This window comes from Nelumbo nucifera, chromosome 8, assembly GCF_055504915.1.
Source record: "Nelumbo nucifera cultivar China Antique chromosome 8, China Antique-T2T, whole genome shotgun sequence".
Classification (NCBI taxonomy): domain Eukaryota; kingdom Viridiplantae; phylum Streptophyta; class Magnoliopsida; order Proteales; family Nelumbonaceae; genus Nelumbo; species Nelumbo nucifera.
This window is the reverse complement of record NC_142656.1, coordinates 39,000,337-39,014,167: the sequence shown is the minus strand read 5'-3', so window position 1 is coordinate 39,014,167 and position 13,831 is coordinate 39,000,337.

The window sequence follows — 13,831 nt, the reverse complement described above, 5'->3', positions numbered from 1 at the left end:
GTATAAAAGACAGAGTAATTGGGGATAAAAATATGATAAATTCTCCTCTCATCAAATCCCCCACACTTAAACTCTTGCCCGTCCTTGGGCAAGACAAAACTCAAGCAAGAAATAAAGCAAGAAAAAAACTAACTTTCCTACCGATTTTTAAACTCAACTCTCCTTCCTCTTTCTCGACAAATATTCTACGTTAACTATTGCAAACCATTAAATCAACACAACCAAGTTATACTCAACTCATCTATCAGCCAATCCAATTCTTGCTACTGCAAACCAGGTAGTAAATCAGGGAAAACCTCTCTCTTTCTTTCTCTTTTTTTTTTTTTTTTTTGGAGTGAGTGCATTTTATGCTCTGTCTCACTTTTGGATCACTCGACCAGTAGGTGCATTTTATGCTCCGTCCTACAGTTGAATTTGCTGGATAGTAAGTGCATTTTATGCTCCATCCTACTATTGAATTGCTTGGTTGGTAGGTGCATTTTATGCTCCATCCTACCATTGAATTACTTGGTTGGTAGGTGCATTTTGTGCTCCATCCTACCAATTGTAGCAATGGTAAAACAACTACCCCATTTACTTAAACCTGAATTTAGGACTAGCTTAACTGGAAATGGCTTTAGATAAGTCATGTACCCCTTGATCGTACCTCATTACTAGGTTCACAAAAGTTTTCCTAGAACATTGTTTCAATTGATTTCAAAAGAATTGAGGTTTTGATTTTTTTTTGTATGAATAAAAAAAATGATCTAAATCAAAAAATTTCTAACCTAAATCCTAAATTCCCTCCCCCACACTTAAAACTTACATTGTCCCCAATGTGAGGTTAAATGTAAAGAAAGGGCAGCAAAACTAAACTAGAAATGTAAAAAAGAAAAAGGAAAAAAAAACAAACTTCCCTATCATGAATCAGATCCTCTAACTCTCATGGTTTCAGCTTTCGGTGTTTTCCCCTTTCATCCATCATGGGTGGGTTTAAATATGGAACAGGGGCTTGCAAAATAGAGGGTAACGGTCTCTTATTAGAAATCGGCAACATAATATAATGAGCATTACCTTGTCCTTCTTGACTGTCCTCCAAATAGTTCAGAACCTTCTTAACTTTCTCATCCAAGTTATCTTTCAAAACTCTTTCAGGGTAAGGGAGAGGAAGTTTAATAGCATCTAAACTCAGTTTAGGTGTACTCCCTATGATCTCCTTTTGCAGATCGGCCACATCAGCTTCCTTATCATCCTTCTAGGTCTCACCAATTGTCTTCCCGCTTCCTAAAGCTATGGCATTTACTTGCTCTTTTGCATTCTTCTCCGTATTGCTGGGCAGTCGTTCCTCTTTTCTTTCCGACAACATATGCACAATCTGCCCCACTTGAACTTCTAAGTTCTTAATCGATGCTTCAGTGGCATTAATGAACTTAGAGATCATTTCCTCCAGATTGTTCTTTTTTTCTTGTGGGGGTGGCTGTGGTTGGAAACCCATGGGTGCCTTTTGCTGATTGTTACTCCATGAAAAGTTCGGGTGATTCCTCCACCCTGGGTTGTATGTATTAGAGTATGGGTTGAAGTTTGACCTGCCAGCATGAGAGATAAAATTAGTATTCTCATGGGAAATAAATTGACTATTTAATTGACAATCAGAATTAGTATGTCCTATTTGACCACATAAATCGCATGAGATGCTAGATGGTGTATTCATGGCTGCAATACTAAAATTATCCAGTCTCTTATTTAGGTTGGCAATTTGTGCAGATAGGGATGCAAAGGAATCAATGTGGTGTACTCCCCTCTGATTTGTTCGATCATTGCTCCACTGGTAGTTGTTTGACACCATCTCCTCTATTAGGTCATAGGCTTCCTCTAGTGTTTTCTCATGATAGTGCCACCTGTGGCTGCATCAATAATAGATTGATTAGGGGGGTAATGTCATTATAAAAGGTCTGATTTTGATACCAAACTGGTATTCCATGGTGAGAATACTTCCTAAGAAGGGATCTTTTGCTAGTCCTTCTCTTATAGTGTGTCATGCACTAATAAGTCTGAACCAGCAAGAATTCGAACAAATAAACAAAAATAAAAAGAAAATAAAAACAGAAATAAAAGGTCCAAATTAATCAAGGTTAACAAATTCTAATATTATTTTAGGATTAAATCCCCGGCAACGAAGTCAAAAACTTGATAGCTATAAATATATAACCCTAGCAAGTGCACTAGTTATCAAGTAGTATAAAATATCGTTCCCACGGGGATTTAACGAAATAAGTATTAGAACCACAATCTTCCCTAATTATCTGGACAACCGAAATTCATAATTGAGCAAGGACTATTGAGAATAAAAATTAGCATAAGAAAATAAAAATGAAGGTGATCACTAATCGAATCTGCAAAGGATGGAATCGCTAGGGCTTTTGGTCCACCTAACCAATGCAATGAATATTTATGGGTTCGATTTACCAAGATTAGTTGTCATTCTCATAAGCTGAAGTCTTTCCAATTTTATTTAATATTCTCTCTCGAGATATACTAAACCTACGGTCATCAGGTATCCCTTCGATCTCTCGAGTAGAACTCTCAAGATGGGAGTGCATTAAGTCCAAGAAAACCATGAAATTCAGATGAATCATGTATATATATCTCTATATACCATTCAATTCACATTATAAATTATTCAGTCGATTATGTGAATTCCTTTCTCGATTCATTCACATAACTCAAATCAATTAAGAGGTGACCAAGCTCTTAATTGCATTAAGCACAATAATTCATAGACTATATGAAAATCACAATCTTGGATAAATCATAAAGATAAAAATATATTCATTAACATAATTAGGCTTTCCTCAGCCCTAGCAAGAAACAAATCAGTTCATGATAAGAGAATTAAAGCAAACAAAGGGAAAGAAAGAACTCTTGAATTCGTCCATGGTGCTAAGATCTCCTCTTCTTGTCGCCACCTTCTTCTTGAGATTTCTTGAATTCTTGATCTCCTTTCCTCTCTTTCTTGATTTCTTTTCTCCTCTCTTGACTGATAGCTCAATGCAATTCGTGATCCCCTCCAGAGATTGAGTGATACCTAAAGCTGGTCCACCCCCTCCTTTATATAGCTTAAAGGGGAGGGGGTGGTCTCCTATTTCCTCTTGAAGTTGATCTTTACAAGAATAGAAAGTCCTATCCTAATTCTAATCTTATCTTTTTATCTAATGAATTCAATCTTCTTATCTCTCTAAGATTACATCAAGAATTTAGATCTGGAAGGACTCTTCTCAGTTTCTTGTTCTTGGATTCGTATTAGACCTCCTCTGCGAATTGGGCTTCAACTGCGAATTAGGCCTTTTTGTGAAATTGCCCCGACTTCGGGCCCGGATTTGACTTTGATGCAGGCCGAATCAGCAAAAGCCCAAAATATGAAAGTTGTGGCTTGTTCTCTTATCTTTCCAGTGGGTCTTGAATCAGCCCATTTGGATTTCAGATACACGAGTTAGGCCTAGATCACTGAACTATGTCGAAACTGTGAAAAATCATTCGATTTGTCTTTCTTTGCTCTTGATGCCTTCTTTCATGCCCTGAACAGAAATATGAGTCCAATTAGGTGCTAATTCAGTATAAAAGATAGAGTAATTGGGGATAAAAATATGATAAATTCTCCTCTCATTATTGACCACCCTTGAAGTTGGGAAGTACTTCTCCAAAAATAGCCTCTTCATCTCGTTCCATGTGGTAATACTCCCAGAGGGTAGATAATAGAGACAATCATTTGCTGAATCCTTCAAAGAAAATGGAAAGACTCTTAATTTGATTTGCTCTTCAGTCACCCCCGTGGGTTTCATACTCGTGCATACCACATGAAGCTCCTTCAAATGCTTGTGAGGATCCTCACCTACAAGACCATGAAAAGTGGGCAAGAGATGTATCAGTCCAGATTTTAATTCAAAAGTAGCATTAGCATCTAAAGCAGGAAAAGTTATGCATAAGGGTTGCTGATTCAAATCAGGTGCGGCAAGCTCTTTCAAAGTTCGATTTCCAGCCATGATTTCCTCCTCTCTCAAATCAGAACCAATAACAGATAGGGAATCAAGAGCTGGATCGTTCTCTTTAGAATGACTCCGAGCTTCTCTCCTTAACCTGTGCAAAGTTCCCTCTATTTCTAGATCGTACCGTAAATCACCTTGCTTAGAGAATCGAGTTATAGGCATAAATCATGGAAACCCTTATAAACCATGAACAACATACCATAAAAAAATCTAGAATGATGAAAATAAATAAATAAATAAATAAAACAGAAAATATTCTACGCTAAAACACAAACAATCAAAGTGATCTCTATATTTTTTTTTCAAAAGTTTCAAGAATGAAACAATGATCACAAGAAGCACAAAAACCGATTAGAAAAACTCTCCAGCAACGACGCCAAAATTTGGCACGTGGTCGTAGGCACCCAAAAATAAAACCTATACTCCTAAAAATAAATGCAGTAGTGCGAGTAAGGATCATTCCCATAGAGAGTATCTAACCTAGTTTGTTTGCTGCATGAACAAAGATGGAGGGGGGGTTGTATGTAACGAACCAGAATTATAGAAAAAGAAAATCAGAATTAATAAGAACGAAAATCAAATAAGAAACAATGCAATTCAGAGTACTGAAATTAATCAAAAGAATGAGTCTTGGTCTAAGTCAACATCCACCATCAGAATTTCACTACTGTTCATCGATGCAAAGATAAATCAATTCAGACTTTGAATATTCATCGTAAGAATTATTTTTCTGCATCTCCCTAATCTAGTTAATCAGAAAACAAGCGATCCTCTTAACCCTTACTACTGAACAACCACTAAACAAGCGTTAAAGATTTAATCCAGCAATAACCTTAAGCGTTAGAGATCGATGAAGCTAAACAACACAAGCACAAGCGGTTGCATTTAATTTAGTCGGGTGTTCTTCCTAAGATCTAATAATTTTTTACGCAGCAAATCATTAAACCCTAGTTGCTTTGCAGATTAGAGGGATCAAATAATTACGGATCTGATATCTAACCTAGCAGTAGATTGCAATGAATAATAAAATAGTAGGCCTCCTAGCAATCAGACGAAACAATCAAGAACATAAACATAGAAGAACATTCGATATTCAAAGTATAAATTAAACAATAAAAATCAAATTAGATCTCACAGTTTTGTTGATTCGAAGGCTTCTGTTTCCTTTGACCAAGTATCAGAATTAGCCATGCATGGTCATGGTGAAAATTCAAGAAAAATCAGAGAAGAGAGGTGCGGCAGCCCTAGGTCTGATTGCTTTCTTTCTTGTTTTTCCTCTTCTTCTCTTTCCTCTCTACTTCCCCCCAAGAGAAGCCTACAAAATCTCCTAAATTTTCTCTAGATAACAGTCTCCAAGTCTGACTTGTAAACAAAAAATTCAAAAATAAGATAAAACCAAGTTCTAATGTGAGTGGGAGAGTGGTGATTTCGCATAAGAAAGTTTTCCGGCTAAGGAATGTTTCCAGCACGTCAGCAGTGCGGTTGCAGCTATTTCGGGCCTAATTTCGACCTAGATACAGTCAGTATATATCAAAACTCAAAACATGAAAGTTATATAACTTTTCCTTATCGTTCCAACACATCTTGAATCATCTCAATCGGAGTTCGGATGATAGAGTTATTCCCAAATTACGACGTAGTGCCGAAACTGTCCGGAATTACCCGATTAGCCTTGTTTTTCACTTAATGCTTCCATTTGTGCCCTAAATCAAAATATAAGAATAATGAGTGCATTTGGGCATCAAATATGTTTAAAAGACTAAATATTAAGGGAGAATAATATGATATTTTGCATTCTCATCAACTTTATTTATTTACAATAAATGTCATAATGTACATCAAGTTGATTGGAGCTAAGGGCATACACTGTCTAACAGCTCCCACTTGCACTTAGGTCCACTTGGGTTCAAGCCAGAGTCCCATACTTTCCACGTGTTTCTCAAACACTTTCTGTATAAGTATTATAGTCATTGGGTTTGCTACATTTTTCGTTGATGCTACCTTTTAACATCAATCTCTCGTACATCCAGTGTTGTCACACAATAGTGGATTGGGTGATATGCTGAATTCCAAATTCTAGAATGAACACCTTTATCCATTAGGCAGCCTCGCTTATAGCAATATGCTCAGCTTGGGTTGTGGACTGTTACTTTTTATTACACAGGACCACATCATGAAGATGTAACTAGATGTAGACATTCTATCATCTGGGTCTGACAGGAAGTTGGTATCAGTATACTCGATGATCTATAGTGAACTACCATCGAATACCAGACAAAACTCTTGCCCTAGGTCCTTCGAAGGCATTTTAGTATGTTTTCACATCTATCCAATGCTCTTGTCCTAGGTTTTTAATGATACCTGCTTACCACACTCACGACCTGAGCAATGTCTGGCCAAGTGCACAGCATGGCATACATGATGCTCACTACGGCTGAGGCATAGGGAACCTCTGTCATGGCCTCAATCTCCTCGGGAATCTTGGGAGACATACCCTTGGAGAGAGTGACTCCGTGCTTAAAAACAACATTTCTTCTCTTGGAGTTCTCCATGCTGCATCTCTTGACAATCTTGTCAATGTAAGCAGATTGGGATAATCCTATTATACTTTTTGATCTATCTCTATAGAGTCGAAGTACCAAGAGGCTTCTCCAAGATCTTTCATGCAGGATTTCTATGAAAGCCAAACATTCACCGTAGTTAACATTCCTACATCATTTTCAATGAGTAGAATGTCATTTACATACAGAACCAAGAATTTAACCTTATCTCCCATTGTTTTCCTGTTAACATAGGGCTTATCCAGATTCTGCTCAAAGTCAAATTGTTTGATGGTAGATTTAAACCGGATGTTCCAGCTCCTAGAAGATTGCTTAAGTCCATATATGGATCTATTAAGTTTACACACCATGTGTTCCTGACTTGCAGCAATGAATCCTTGTGGTTGCTGCACGTAGATATGTTCAATAAGATCTTTGTTCAGGAACACGATTTTGACTTCCATTTGCCAAATCTCGTAGTCATGGTGTACTGCTATAGCTAGCAGGAATCTAATGGATTTGAGCATGGCCTTGGGCAAAAATGTTTCCTCACAGCCGATTCCCTCTTTCTGAGTGTACCATTTCACCACAAGATGAACCTTGTAGGACTCAATCTTACTATCGGGGCCCTTCTTCCTCTTATAGATCCATTTGCAACCAATTCCTTTCACCACAGGGGGTGGACCTACTAGAATCCAAACTCCATTGGTTTCCATTGAGTCCATCTCAGCTCTCATGGCATCTTCCCACTTCAAGGAATCTATGTCCAACATAGCTTCCGTATAAGTCATGGGGTGCTCCTCACTATTCGTGGCTTCCATCAAGTAACTTTATTGATCATAGTCGTAACGAACTGGAGGCATGGATAATCGGGTAGATCTTCTAGGTTGGTTATTATCTAGAGCCTATGAGACATTTCCCACTACTCCTGAGCTCTCCTCATCAAGAACAACTTTCTGATAATGATCATTTGGGATGTAATCTTCTTCTAAGGAATGGGCATTTTGACTGCAAAACACATTTTGCTCTTTTGGATCATTGAATAAATATCCTACAGAGCCTTTGGGGTAGCCTATAGATAGGCAACTGCTGGTCTTGGATTCCAATTTGTCAACACTTGTTCTTTTAACATGTGTTGGATGGTGTGTCCGGAAGTGTGTCGTTAACCACTTCAGAACACCAGTTTCAATTTTTATAAATTTTTCGATTCTCAAAATAACTACAAAACACAGTTAGCAATGAGAAAGGGATCGTATGCATAGGGAAGCGAGGGAAAAATTGTTACGTACTTTAATCCGGACAAAATAACAAGATTTGAGATTGCAAAAACAAAAAATTTAATTAACTGAACTAGAATCCATTAAAATATAATTCTAACAATGAAGAAAGTAAAAAATGTAGAAAAATAAATAAATATCAGAAATAAAAAAACAAATAAAAAATCTGCAACTCGGTTAGAGGTAGCAGTCTCTGGATCTATCATTCGACTTACAAACTCCTTGAGCTGGGCAATCCGTCTTACCTGGCCGAATTTCAGATCTACAGAAAGGAAGACAAAAATTAAATTTGATAAAAATAAAATAAAAAATGGAAATTAAAGCATGGAAAATAAAAAAAAAAGTGTAAAAAGTAAATCTAAAACAATGGGAAACTGGTTGGGATCCAGATCCAGAGGTGGCAGTAGTGGCTAGGTGAACTGCAAGTAGAAACCCCTCCTCTTGCCTAGAAGTTCTCCTCTACCTCTACCCTTGAACTTCTCAAGAACAGCCTTCCATCTTACATGGGCGTAGAATCCAACCCAAAATAACATAAAAGAAAATAATGAAAACAAAATGGATGGTTGATCAAATCTAGTGGCAGTGATTGCTGATTGGCTAGACTACTTGTAGGAACCCCTCCTAACAAGAACTGGGCGTCCTTTCCTTCTACAACCCTTAAACTCCTCAATAAACCTTAGCCTTGTGAACTGGATGAATTGACTAACCCCTTCTTCAGGGCCCTTATGGTTCTTTTTATAGAGAAGGGTGGACAAAAATGGGATTAACAAGAAAGAGAGGGGTGACAGATAGGTTTTTGCAGAGATATGGGTGCCCTAGGGTTGAGAATGGAGGGTTAGGATTGTTCTAAGGTGATCCTAAGGTTGAGAAGAGAAGGAGAGGGTGGCCAATATTATGTAAGGCTGAGATTTGGGCACCCAAAATGGAGGCAGCAGATTGGGTACCTAGAGCTGGAGAAATGTGATTGGTTGGTGTGATGTGGTGCCCTAAGGTGATTGGTTGAGGTTTAAGGAGTGAGGTGCAAGGTTAGGATGTTGTATAGGGAGAGATCTAAGGGTATGAGGGGCTGCTAAGGCTTGGATGGTTGAGATTAGAGGTTAGGAGAGAGTAGAGGGTGGAGATTTGATAGCCTAGGGCAGCTAGGGTTTGTTAGAGGTGAAAAGAATGAGTGGGGAGGCACCCTAGGGTTTGCTAAGTAGAGGGGAGTATGCTAATACAGTAGGAGGGGCGCCTATTTAGGTTTGGCAAATAGGAGGCGCTCTCTTGTGCTCAATTTTTCATAGAAACACCTCCTCTCTCAGCTAGAATTCACACCAGCTTCCCAAAAACTGCATTTCAGCCCTGAAACTTCCCCAGTTTTCCCCAAGATTTGCATAGGGACCCTCAAATGTCACAATATTGAATTAAACTAGGAAAATGGCACATTTTGACTATTTTAAGGCCTAAAATACCCCTGAAAAGATGCTCTTAAGGCATCAAAATATGGAGTTATCACACCCTTCAACTCGATCATTGCTAGTCCCTTAGCAATGCAGCCTTAAATTCCTACTAAGTATAAAAAGAAGTCATTCCCATAGCAAGATCATCCTTAAAAAAATCAGCCAAGTATCCTAATTCTAGAATTCTCAAAGTTTGTATAGATCAGTATTGGGCTTAAGGGGTAAAACTGTTTTGCTATGAATATTTCAAAAGCTTAGCTTAAAAATTTTGTATACTCTTCCATTTGTAGTTTGTCAAGAAAATCTTAGATTGATTTCAAAATCGGACAGGTATTCCTCTTACCATTTCTGACAATGGATTTTTATTCTTGAACTTTGAGATGCACACTTACTTTTATTGCTACCTTACACCATTTGACATGAATCTCGACACTTGCATTAGGTGATGAGACCCGGGTACTAAGTGTTAGGTGATTGTCTTTGGCATTCCCTTTTCTGTTTGACAAAAATCTCGACACTTGACTTAGGACGTCCCCTCTTCTAACTATCTCCTGTAGTACACGGTACTTCTTTTTTATGTGCTTCAACTTTGAATGGGCTCGTGGCTCCTTAGCATGAGCAATGGCTCTAGTGTTGTCACACAACAGTGGAATTGGTGATGTGCTGGATAGAGCTGCTCCTAGTTCTTGAATGAACTTCTTCATCCATACAGTTTCATTGGCAGCTTCACTTGCGGCAATGTACTTGGCCTTGGTTGTAGAATCTACAATAGACCCCTATTTGCTGTTTTCCCAGCTAACTACATACGATCCCATCATAAATATATTACCAAATGTAGACTCTTATTATTCGACAACCAAAACAAGCTCTTTGATTGCTTCCCTTATTAATAGGCAGTCCTAAACAAGCTCTTAGGATTTAACCCTTTAATAGCATTAAGAGGGGAGAGACCCAATTCTGGTCAGCGATCTCACAAGCTCGGATCGTTTAAACCAGATCATATATTTTCCAAACATAGATCAAAAGCTTTTTTGCAATCAATTTATGTTAATTGCCACCATGATCGAACCTACCAATCATATACGAAACTGGAGGTTCAATCGGCCATAGATTATTTCCATTGAATGAGCAAGGGGCCCTTCTTGCTTAATCAACAAAAATAATCCTCACTGTTAATTCACAGAAAATATATGAATACCCATAAACAACGAACTGAAATAAAAATCAATTGGATCTCACAATGCTTACAAAATCAAGCCTTCCCTAACCCTTCAACCAAAAATAAAAACTTACAAACACCTCATGATGAAATCGCAGCTTCCAGATGAGAAAGGGGGGCGAACTCTTGCTTCTTCCTCCTTGGTTGCTGATTTTTCTCTCTGAAAACTGAAGCTCTCTTGGAGGAAATTGATGCCTTGGGTTCTAGTCCGCCCCCCCCTTTATATAGATTTGGGGAGAGGGCTGCTCTCCAACTCCCTTAAGGAGATTATCCTCAAACTGGAAAGTCCTAGTCTAATTTGAACTTATCCTACCTAACTCTTATCTCTTATCTTTTTAGGATTACAATTTGAGAATTGAAATCTGATAAAACTCTTTTATTGAGATTACATTCAACTTCTATTCTAATGGGACTCTTGGATCTTGAATTCGAACGGGGCTTCTTTAACAATTCGGGCTTGCTTCAAGACTCTCTTGCGAAATGGGCTTCAGCTTGTGAAATGGGCCTTGCTACGAAATTGCTCCGACTTTGGGCCCGAATTCTTCTTCGATGCAGATCGATTCTGCCAAAACCCAAAACATAAAAGTTGTGGACCTTTTGCTTATCTTTTCGGTCTTCTTGAAATGTCCAAATCGGAGTCCAGATTTGAGAGTTATGCCCATATCACTGATCAGTGCCGAAACTGTGCAAAAACATCCGATTAGCCTTGTTTTCTTCCAATCACCTATCTGCATGCCCTGAATCGAAATACAAGAGTAATGAGTCCAATTAGGTACCAATTAAGTGCAAAATACTAAATATTGAGGGATAAAGATATGACAAATTTTATTCTCATCAAGCGTGTCGTTAAACACTCTAGAACACCAGTTTAAACATTTATAATGTTTACCATTTTTGAAACAACTACTAACGTAGTAAATGGGTGAGAACGGGTCATATCCACAAGGATGCAAGTGAAAATTAATATATAATTAGATCCGGACAAGAGAATGCAATCAGAAATGGCAGAAAATGCGAAAATAAAATCTATTATTGCTGAAACTAAATATTTCAAATTTAAACAAGACAATAAATAAAAATCAGAATTTAATAAAGTACGGGAATCAACAAAGGAAATAAAAGAAGTAAATAAAAAAATGAACCAAAATCCGGATCCGATGGTGGTAGCTACAGATCGGCCAGACAGCGTGTAGAAACCCCTCCTGACAAGAACCGAGCGTCTATCCTTTCTAGAACCCTCAAACCCTCGAGACACCTTAGCCTTGAATCAAACAAATTCATATCTGCAAAACAGAGAAATGAATAGGAATTAAATCTAAAAGATTGTAGAAATAAAAGTAATAGAAAAGAAAATAAAGAAAATAAAATAAAAGAATGGTTTATTAGATCTACTAGTGATAGTTGCAGAATTGTTGAACAGCTTGCAGGAACCCCTCCTGACAAGATCTGGGTGTCCTCCCCTTCTACAACCCTTGAACTCCTCAAGAAACCTTAGCCTTGTTAACTGGGTGAATTGACCAACCCCTTCTCCAAGGCCCCTGGGGTCCTTTTCATAGAGAATGGTGGATATAACCGGAAATAGAGAGAAAGAGGGGGGTGGCAGTTGGGTTTTAGCTGAAGGGATTAGAGATCAATCATATGGATGGTCGAACCCTGCAGGTAGGTTAGGCGAAATTTCAAAAATTTCCTCTCCCCTCATTTGGGAATCATATTCCCTGTTTTAGAAAATCTGCATTTTCAATGATCAATCTTGAACCATAAACCAAACCAGATCTGAAACCAGAAGCAGGAGAGGGAGATACCTGATACGGAGAAATAGTATCTCCCAATGGAGGTGTTCATCCAATGTACCGAATCCTTCACAAGAATTCACTAGAGGCGCACAACTTCAGATCAGCCTTTCCCCAAAGGCTGGTATCAAAATCCAATCTTGATCGTTCCTGCTTGAAAGAGGAAATTGAACTGGCAGTAATTATGGCAGCAGGAAGGAGGTAGCAAGGAGAAAATAGCTCAGTCTCACTAGGTGCTATGTTCTCTCTCTGAATTGAATGTGATGATCTTCGAAAAGTTGCCGCCTCCTTCTCCTTTTACAACCTTAAAGGGATCAGCTCCTAATTCCAATAGGAATTGCTAATCCAAATCATATTTGGATCTGAATTCCCTTTAAGTGATAAGGATAGACCCTTATCTTATTAGCAGATTAGATCAGCCATCTCCTAATCTTATCAGCAGGTTTCCAGATTTGAATCTGTATTCAGATTTGGACTCTCTGAGTGGTTACAGTTAGACCCTATCCTATCTTCTAATCTAATCTCAGATCCGCCCCTTTCTTTAATTGATCGAATCAGCCCAGTTTGAAATGGGCTTTAGGCCCAATAAGAGTATGTGCTCACATAGCCTTCCAAATTTCTGCCCAGTTGGGCTTCCTTGTATGGCGTGAGACCCAAGCATTGATCTACATATCAGCCACAAGGGTCCGAACCAGCCTTTGTTATAAGGCCTAGCCGAATTCACTGGAGAGCCTAGTGAACCCCTTGAGCCCATCACATGGACTCTATGGGCCCAACACTTACACTAAGTGGTCCTTGGGCCAAGCCACCTTGTAACACTCAGGGACTATGGGTAGATGCAAGATTAGCCCATCAGGTATTACACTCAATGGTCTTACACTTAACCTCTCAGCCCATAATGATCATACATTGCCTGACAAGAGAGGACCTCTCCCTCGGCTGCAAGGAACAATGCTACACTCTCTACTCACATGGATCCTGAGAATTAAAACCTTTTTGCAAACAATTTGAAACTGTAACATATATATATTTATATCTGTATATAAAATATATTTTGCAAAACAAATCTCAATGATTGAAATCGGCTGCCGGCAGTCTTGGTTTCCATCAGAGAGAGTGCATCCCCGATCATTACCTTTGTCCGACAAAGGGGCTGATCCTGTCACTATGATCACCCACTGAGATGAATTCTTGGACTGTCCCAACATACCCAGGTTTTGACCCCCTCTAAGGATCTCACTGATTGGTATATCAAAGACAGCCCAATCCAACACCTAGTGCAGTATCATAATCGAGTGTAGGGGTCAGGTGTAACTTTCCAGTTTTTCCAACCAATCTCCAAGGTCCAGGGCAACACTGGAAGTCTGGCCCGGTTCAGGGTTTCAAGTAAACCTACACTACATGTGCCTCGGGTCTCTCCCTGGCAGCTGAGACAGGCCACCCCAACACTTGGTAGCACAACAGTGTTAGCCTTAGTAGGATAAATCTCCCCAGACTTATCCAACGGCTATGAACATTCTAAACTAACACGAGTCTCATCAAGT